We start from the raw sequence: 9,638 nt of genomic DNA, 5'->3' as shown, positions 1-9,638 counted from the left end.
CTCATTAGCTTGGTGATTCCTACTGGTTTGATTTAACCTTGGTTCTCAACTAGGAGACGTACTTTGCTTCTGTGTTAAATCACCCTTCCTCTTTAGGACAAAACCCAACAACTCATGTGGGTGTAGTATGTTGCAACTTTAAAGGCAGGTTTATTAGGGTTAGGCTTTTGTTCCACGAAGATGACGTCGTTGCTGGGAATATGCTCTAGAGGCAATAATAATTGTGTAATTTATTTTCAGCTTTGTAATTAAAACTTTATATTCTGTGTTATAACTGTTGTGATTCTTGAATATGCGATTCAGAGGAAAACTCAAATGCCAACGTATGAAGGACAAACCTAGGGACGTCGAGTTTGAAGAATTGTGAAAAAACTTTTGTTTTCTACCAACATCTTCTAGTTCATATTCATTACAATTATTTTTTATCTGTTTGTACTTTTTACTAATCATCATGAATTATCCATGATATGGAGGTGGATCTAAGTACAAAATTAGAGCCAATGTTAGTATTTCCAAAAGTTGGTGTCTTTTTTAATATTTTTAAAACAACACATTGTTGCATTTTATGCACACTCAAAAAAGATGAAATACCATCCTCGGACCTTCCCAAATCACTTTGACCAATGTCGCCCATGTTGCCTCCACATGATTAAAAGAGGTACATTAATCTTGCATAAAATTTTAAATTTCAAAAGAAATTAGATGCAGTCACATCAAATAAAATTAGTGGACAACTATAAAATATACGAAAATAACAAAAAAAAGTTTCAAACTCAGAACTTAACCAAATGGACAAAGTTTGCTACCCAGCATGACACCATACTTTCTTTATTTTTTGAAATTTGTTGGTGTAGTTGACCATATATATGCAAAAAAATTGCACCCATTTAATATATCATGGAAAGAATGAATCTGTTCCGATTTTCTGAAACTTGCCTGCGCCCCGGGCGTGTGCCCGTCTGTGCTCCCGCGTACGTAGCTTGATTTGATTGAAACAAAATAAGGCCCAGGCCCACCCCGTTAAAATCAGGGGGGTGATTACATTAGGAAGGAAAAAAGGGGGGAAAACAGCCGTAGGATGAAATGGGAGCACGGATGGGAGCATAGGGAGGCAGCAGGCAAGCCGGATCCGTGTCAAGATATGTGATCTCATGATATCTTAATATAAATCATGACATTTAATGGCATGAATCATCTTAATTAGGAATGCAATAGCTTTTTTTAAATGAGATCCATGGGCAACTCATGACATATTTGTATAGAAGAATACAGTTGTATTCCTTTTACCCCAGCAATCTCTATATGGTAGGAATATATTTTACTTTCCAATTCTGGTGTTTCCTATTTTTCTTACACTTACCAAATATGAGTGCGGGTAACCTCATAGATGGCATATTACCTCATTCAATCCAGACCCTTGGATGAGAAATAATGGATAGTTACCAAATATGAGTGCTGGTGACATCATAGATGACCTGTTAGCTCATTCAGTCCAGACCCTTGGATCGTAAATAGTAATGGACAGTTACCAAATAGTACGAGTGTGGGTGACCTCATAGATGACGTATTACGTCGTTCAATCTATACTCTTGTACTATAAATAACGACAACAATATGCCTTCCTCAATAATCCACAGAGGGCGCACTGATCCAGCACCATACTACGTGACCCACCCAGCACCGTTTCACAGGCCATGGATTCACCGTTGCCATTGCTGCAGGTCGCGCTGTCGTTGCTGGTCCTGATCCTAGCCGGCCTGTACATGATGCGCCTCGGCCTGCTCGGCAGGAGGCGCCGGAGCTACCCGCCCGTTGCCGGCACCATGCTCCACCAGCTGCTCAATTGGGGCCGGCTGCCGGAGTACATGACGGAGCTCTCCCGCAGGTACCGCACCTTCCGCATGCTCACCCTGACCTGCAGCTCCGTCCACACCGTCGACCCGGCCAACGTCGAGTACATCCTCCGGACCAACTTCGCCAACTACGGCAAGGGGACGATGACCCATGGCATGATGGAGGACCTCCTCGGCGACGGGATCTTCAACGTCGACGGCACCAAGTGGCGTCACCAGCGGAAGGTCGCCAGCTTCGAGTTCAGCACCCGAATGCTCCGCGACTACAGCAGTGGCGTGTTCCTCGACATGGCTGCCCAGCTCGCGGGCATCGTGGCCGCCGCCGCGGCTGCCGGGGAGAGGTTGAGCATGGAAGATCTGTTCATGCGGTCGACGCTGGACTCGATTTTCACCATTGGGTTCGGGGTTAACCTGGGCTCGCTGTCCAACTCCAACCAGGAGGGCGCGGCGTTCGCCAGGGCGTTCGACGACGCCAGCGAGCAGGTGCTGTACCGCTTCTTGGACCCGCTCTGGAAGGCCAAGAGGCTCCTCAACGTCTTGTCGGAGGCGACCATGAAGCGGTCGGTGCGCACCATCAATGACTTCGTGTACGCTGTCATCGACAAGAAGATCGAGCAGATGGGCAGAGATGGACAAGAATTCAACGTAAACTTTAATTCCTCTTGCAACGTGAGATTGATTGGCAGCAAATTTGTGACATTTGTTGATTTGGCAGGCCAAGAAACAGGACATACTGTCGAGGTTCCTGCTGGAGAGGGAGAAAGACCCCGGCTGCTTCGACAATAAGTACCTGCGGGACATCATACTCAACTTCATGATCGCCGGCCGCGACAACACGGCGGGGACGCTGTCGTGGTTCCTCTACGTGCTGTGCAGAGACCAGCGCATCCAGGACAAGATCGCGAGGGAGGTGCGGGAGGCCACCACCGGCGACCACCAGGACGTGGGCGGCGTGCAAGAGTTCACAGCGTGCCTGACCGAAGACGCCATCGGCAGCATGCACTACCTCCACGCCGCGCTCACGGAGACCCTCCGGCTGTACCCGGCGGTGCCCACCGTGAGTTCGTTGACCCCGATCATCCGCATTTGCGTTTCCATTTGTGTCACGACCAGGGAAGTGATTATGGGTTGTTGCATCGCAGGATGTCAAGTGCTGCTTCTCGGATGACACGTTGCCGGACGGGCATGCCGTGAGGAGAGAGGACATGGTGAACTACCTGCCGTACGCGATTGGCAGGATGAAGTTCCTGTGGGACGACGACGCCGAGGAGTTCAGGCCAGAGAGGTGGCTCGACGACGATGGCTTGTTCGTCCCGGAGAGCCCCTACAAGTTCACCGCTTTCCAGGTAAATAAATCATCTATATTTTCAAGGACCAATAAACTACGACTTGATCCAGAATTCACGTGTATGTATTTTTGTCTTCTTGTTCAACTTAGGCGGGGCCTCGGATCTGCTTAGGAAAGGAGTTCGCGTACAGGCAGATGAAGATATTTGCAGCCGCTCTTCTCTACCTCTTCAGGTTTGAGATGTGGGAGCGCGATTCCACGGTGGGGTATCGTTCAATGCTCACCCTTAAAATGGACGGTCCGCTCTATGTTCACGCGTTGCCCCGGCGATCAACCGGGAACTAGCATGCTTTGCTGCTATAAGAAGTCCAGTCTCAAAAGCGTTCACATGTTCCTCTGTTTTGTTGTCTTGAGTTTTGATAATACTAGATCATTAAAGACGAGTGTTGCTGCGGCCGTCCATTTTGCAGTATAATATTAGTGATGATAAAGTCATATGCAAGAATAGTTTTTTTTATCATGCAATATAATTATGATACCCATGAATCATGTCTTTTTACATGTGTTTTGGCATCTGATACTCATCGGATAGTTTTGTACTTTTGTGCCTGTTTATTTTTTACCCGAGCATGTTCACTATTGATGGAGAAGATATATGTTGATTAATATTTTCTGTACGAATATGTTATATGTTATATGGTATAAGAAGAATAGCACCGGTTCTAAATCATGCGAAGGACAGAAAGCAAGATAGTGAGGCAATTCATAAGATGGGCAGTCAAATACTTTACGGGTAAATAACTAAATATAATAGCTGTGCCACACACGTCTATTTTGACAATAAAATGGTGAGTGTAGCATAAGCAGTACACAATACCGGTGAATAATTCTGAAGCAATAATATTAAAAAAAAAATAACACTAAGATGTGCTAAAACTTGAAGGAGCACTTCAAATTACAAGTGGGTAGAAGTTTCTCGGAGAAAACACGCCTGGCCCCCGCGTCGCTCCCGCAGATACCATGCAACGTATGTTTTTCATTCGAATGTGCAGTGGATTCACCCGCGAGGGAATGTAGCAGTATTGTGTCTATTTTGTGTAGTGTTTTTCAGAGAACTCACACTTACTTTTCAGTTCTTGTGTATTTATAGATAAATTAGTCAAATACTGATATTCAAAATACTCATCTTCATCATGTTGCAGCGATAACAACAGTGGGAAAACACAAGACACTGGTGCGCTGATCTGGTTCTGGCTCTCATAGTGAATGGCAGTGTTAAAACAAGGATGTGCTGATCTGTTTCTGATTCAACTATCATGATTTGACATTCAGACTAAAGAAAGTTGTATTGTTCGCAACCATTCGGTTTGTGACCGCTCACAAGCAATATAGCAATGCTAATATTTTTATAGAATGGCCTTTGATAGTTCATGTGTGCACGTATTTTAGACTATGACCAGATCTCACATTGTCTTCACAATTATATTGAGATGATGTTTAAGTCAAGGTTGTGCCCTATAGAGCTACCTTTCGGTGGACAATATAGATGAAGGTTTTGCTTTCTGATCAAGTTGGAGCTGGTGCACAATTGCGTGGTGATGATGCCCGCAGTGGTACATGTAGCCGAATTAATTGTGACGCATGACTGCTTGGGGCTGTTTTTAGAGCACGTAATTTTGACTTGGGGAGCTTTTAGTATGTCATATATTAATTTGCTTTATATCTTGTGTATTTGTTCACTAATGCATGTATGTGTATCAAACAATGACGGTGAGTTATGCATATGATTTCATTGAGATTTAATAGTTTGTTTGAAAGATTTTCACCATGTACAACAGGCTAGCACACCCACCACATATGAATATCAGTTCTGAAATATTGTCCCTATCTTGGTACAAAAATTGACATGCAACTTTTATAAATTATTTTTATCTTGATAATAAAATATATGGGTGCCTTACTTCATATATTTATGGTAATTCTTAACATTCTACAATAAAAATTGAGGGCTTCGCGACATCATGGTGTGTAAGGATTTGTGCTAATATAATACATGTGAGAAGATTGGTGGATGTGCTAACTTGTTGGAATTTTAGTAGGGATAAATTAGCACCCCGAAATAACTTCGCTAGCATCACATAGTGATACATCCTTCACATGCAATGGATCGGAGTGGACTAATGAAATTAGTATGAATAAGTTGAAGAACTATTGTAGCATGTCAATGTCATAGTCAAATTTGTTGTAAGCGTCGATGCTGAGAGAGAGAGAGAGAGAGAGAGAGAGAGAGAGAGAGAGAGAGGGAGGGAGGGAGGGAGCCACTCGTACATTACACGGGTGAACTATGTAATCTCGGGTTAGACCGCTCGTGCTTGTGTTATCTTGTCTCTTGTCTGTTAGTCATGTGTGTATATTTTGTAATGTAGAGCCCGGGGTACTCCCCTTTTCAAAAGTAATGAGATGTGTGCTTGCGTAAGTACTGCAACTATTAAATGTGCGGCTTAGCTTACTTAAAGATAACCAATGATTAATTTTTTCTTAGACTATGCTATTACAAAACCTTCACTGGAAATATCACATCCCAGTCTATGGTAGGAACCAAACCTTTTGAAATATTATTGGGCATAAGGCTATCCCTAATAAGTCCCAAGTAATATTCAAAGCCCTATTAGTTTTTCCCCAAAATATTTGAGTTGGATTTATTTTGTAGCCAATCCAAATCAAAGGGAATTATTCAAAAAATGGTCATGTATTTTATTGGCAGGGAATATTATTTCCATAAGTCCAAATGACATGTTGAACTTCTGCCCACTTTCTAAAATGAATTTGAAACATATTTGGTTTTGAAACCAAATTCAAATTTTAAAAGAAAATATAAGTGCATGCATTATATGTCCAAAATGCCCAAACAAAAAAATTGAACATTCACAAATATTCCATTTGGAATTTAGAAAATGTTCTCTATTTGAAAAAAAATCAAACTCAAACTCTATTTGAATTTACAAAGAAGACGGAAAAAGAAAAAATAAGAAAAATGGAAACAGAAAAGAAAAAAAAGGCCCAACTGACATGTGGGGCCTGCATGTCATGTCCGTCCCCCACCTCTCTCTCGCAACTGCCCACATCGCGCACGACCCCAAGCACGACTGCGCCCAGGTTGCCCACATTCACGTGCTCTCCGGCCACCGCACCTATAAATAGCCATCGACCTCCTCATCATTTTGCCCCATTCGATTTGACCCGAGCATCGCCAGGCTGCATTCATATGGCACTAACTTGGCACTCATCTACTTTTTTCAGGCCACACCATCACAGCCATCAAGACAGCGGCGCATGTCATGGCTGCACTGAATCTCCTTATTACCACAGTCACAGTCTGACTTACTGGGCTTACCGTTGTGATGGTGGAAACTACACTGCGCCCAGCAAGTACTAGCAAAACCTTGAAGAGCTGTCCGCCACGCTGCCTGAGGCAGCCGCCTCCTTCCCCTCTTTGTTCTACAAGTAGATGGTTGGTTCTAGCCAGGACAGAACATATGCTCTAGAAAGATGTCATGGTGACACAGAGGCCTATGACTGCAAGAGATGTCTCACTCAGGCCTTCCAGGATGCCCGGGTTGTGTGCACATTTAGGAAGAGTGATTCTATCTACTATGATGTGTGCAATCTTAGGTTTGCTGAAAGTAACATCATATTTCACCCAGTGCAAAGCATTCGACAAGGCTGCTAGTGAACTGCTTGCTGATGTGACATATCCTTCGGGAATTTGTGTTGGGCTGGGGGGCAATAACCCCCTCAGCTATATACAGTTATCGGTATCGATTCTTCAAGGCTTTGAACGGTGAGTTAAGTATGAGATGCGGAATTGACTTTTTACATCATATTGTTCCTTGGGTTACATGTCAACTACATGCAGGACGACATATTTTGATTGTGTTAGGCATAGTGGGAGGTGTAGTGATACTGACAATCATCTTATTGCTACTTTAGTGGTGGTTTCTGGTACAGTTTTCTTCCCGATTCTTAATAATCCAACAAGTAATGTGTTGTGTCTCACCCTGGACACCCTGTGCCATTTATTCCCCTTGCTCATTTTTGTACATGTACAATATTAATATCACACACTCCCCCTCAAGATATAATCATACCGATTGTCGTGGAATTGTCACGGCAGATGTCCTAGTGAAAGGACTTAGTCGTGGAGCCATCGCAACTATGAAGCTTAAAGGGGTTAATCGGAACAAAGGACACGAGGTTTATACTAGTTCGGCCCCTTACGGTGAAGGTAAAAGCCTACGATCCAGTTTTGAGTGAGATTGCTTATGTCCGATAACCAGGGAGCGAATCACTTGACCTAGCTCTCGAGTTGATGTTACTTGTCCTGAACCGCCGCCGGGTCGCCCCTTTATATACAGAGGTCGACGCCCTGCGGCTCATAGAGTCTCGGCCGGCTCATAACCAGTGTCCGGCTCGGTCTCTTAACTATTCTTGCCTTACAATACAAGTCACGCATACATGGCGGTTTATCACTACGGGCCTTAAGTCGCCTCTGGGCCTTGGGCCCTTAACTAAACCGCCATCTATATCCTGGATCTTGGGCTTCAAGAATATTTGCAAGTATAACCCGGCCCCTCCTGGACGGTTCATACCAATAGTTATATCCCCAACATTAGGCCCCAGATTGATTTGAACTGGTTCATGTCAATCTTTGACACTTAAGGAAAAATCTTCTGCCCTTATGAAATTTTTGTAACCCGCCATGACGTCATCCTCTGAATTCGTGGTAACCCGCCATGACGTCACCTGTCATAAAAGCACATTTTATCCAATGCATCCCAACGGATCTTTGTCTTGATGACCATCCCAAAAATCGAGGCGTCCTTGTAGTTGTATAACTTATATTTTCGGCCTCCTCGTTTTTCGCGCTCTTTTAGTGGCCCTTCCTTATAAATAGACACGACTAGGTCTTCCTCATTCTTCCCTTTTCGCATCTTCTTCCTCTCGCCCCCGTCTGTCACTGGAGCTCCGCCGCCGCCGCAGCAGGGCATCTCGTCTCCGTCGACCTAGGCCGCTGCATCGACCTGAACTTGACCAGAAAACAGCGGCGCCCCTCCGCAGCAGATCCATCGCAGTAAGTTTTCCCCTTTCCGCACCATAGATCCATGCTAGGGTTAGCGAGTTCATCTGTATAGTTCCCTGTTCATTCCAGTTCTTCGCATTTGCTTCTGCCGTGGTTTCTTTGATCCAACAGTAAGTTGTATTGTTTGCAACCATTCGGTTTGTGACCGCTCACAAGCAATATAGCAATGCTAATTGAAGGTGGACTCCCAACTAGGAAAAAGAAGGTGGGACCCAAGTTGCAAGTCGAGGGTGGACTTGAAATCAGGACAAAAAATGTTGGGTCCCAGTTGCGAGTCGAGAGTGGAATTGCAATTGGGAAAAAAGGTCGAGCCGCAGTTGCAACTTGAGGGTGGACTTGCAACTGGGACAAAAAGCTTGGACCCCCAGTTGCGAGTTGAGGGTGGAATTGCGACCGGGACAAAAAAAGTCAGGTCCTAGTTACAAGTCATGGGTGTGATTGCAACTGGACAAAAAAAGCTTGGTTCCAGTTGCGAGTTGAGGGTGGACTTGCAACTAGAAAAAAACGGGGCCTAGTTGTGAGTCGACAGCAGATTTGCAACTCAGACAAAAAAAATGTCGAGGCTCAGTTACGTGTCGAGGGTGGGCTTGCAAAATGGGAAAAATGGGTCAGGCGCAGTTGCATATCGATGATGGACTTGCAAGTGGGATAAAAACAAAGCAGCCACTCGATTGCATGTTGAAGGTGGAGTTGCAAATGGGGACAAAAATGGGCATCAAAGATGAACTTGCAATTCAGGGAAAATGGTTAGGGCTGTGTTGTCTAACTAGAGTTGTTTTGCAGCTACGACAAAAAGGGTGAACTTGCAACTATTGACAAAAATGGTTGCCCCACCAAAAAATGTTGCATGTCGAGGGTGGGGACTTGCAATTAGGATAGAAAAAAAGGCGAGCTCGCAGTTGCATGTCGGACGTGGAGTTGCAACTGGGACAAAAGGGTCAGACCCAAGTTGCATGTCGAGAGGGTGCATTTACAACTAAGACAAAAAAATGAATCGACCTTAGTTGTATATCGAGGTATGGACTTGCAACTCGGACACAAAAGGCGGCCTAGTTGCATGTTGGGGGTGGAGGTGTAACTAGGATAAACAAAGGGTCACTGAATGAAAACCTCAAAATCAGAAAATCTCTAGATGAAGATAGGGCAAACGAGACAAAGATGGATCTGAGGCCACTCATCGCATTATCGTTGACTACCATCTTCTTCATTGCAAATACAAAGATTGAAACCCCAATCGACTCCTTTCTTCCTACCCGCTCAGCTCTACTCAAAGACAAAGGGAAATGGGAGAGAGACAAATGACGAATCAAGTTGAGAAGGCGACGATCAGCTCGTATCTTCAACTTATACAACACAT

At 44.4% G+C, this 9,638-nt stretch overlaps 1 pseudogene; it reads left to right on the top strand.

The window, feature by feature from the left end:
- Window positions 1-1,657: 1,657 nt before the first annotated feature.
- LOC119280855 lies at window positions 1,658-3,724 on the top strand (annotated as a pseudogene).
- The last annotated feature ends 5,914 nt before the right edge of the window (window positions 3,725-9,638 follow it).

Source organism: Triticum dicoccoides, chromosome 3B, assembly GCF_002162155.2.
Source record: "Triticum dicoccoides isolate Atlit2015 ecotype Zavitan chromosome 3B, WEW_v2.0, whole genome shotgun sequence".
In the NCBI taxonomy this organism is placed as follows: domain Eukaryota; kingdom Viridiplantae; phylum Streptophyta; class Magnoliopsida; order Poales; family Poaceae; genus Triticum; species Triticum dicoccoides.
This window is presented reverse-complemented; position numbering and strand designations above follow the sequence as displayed.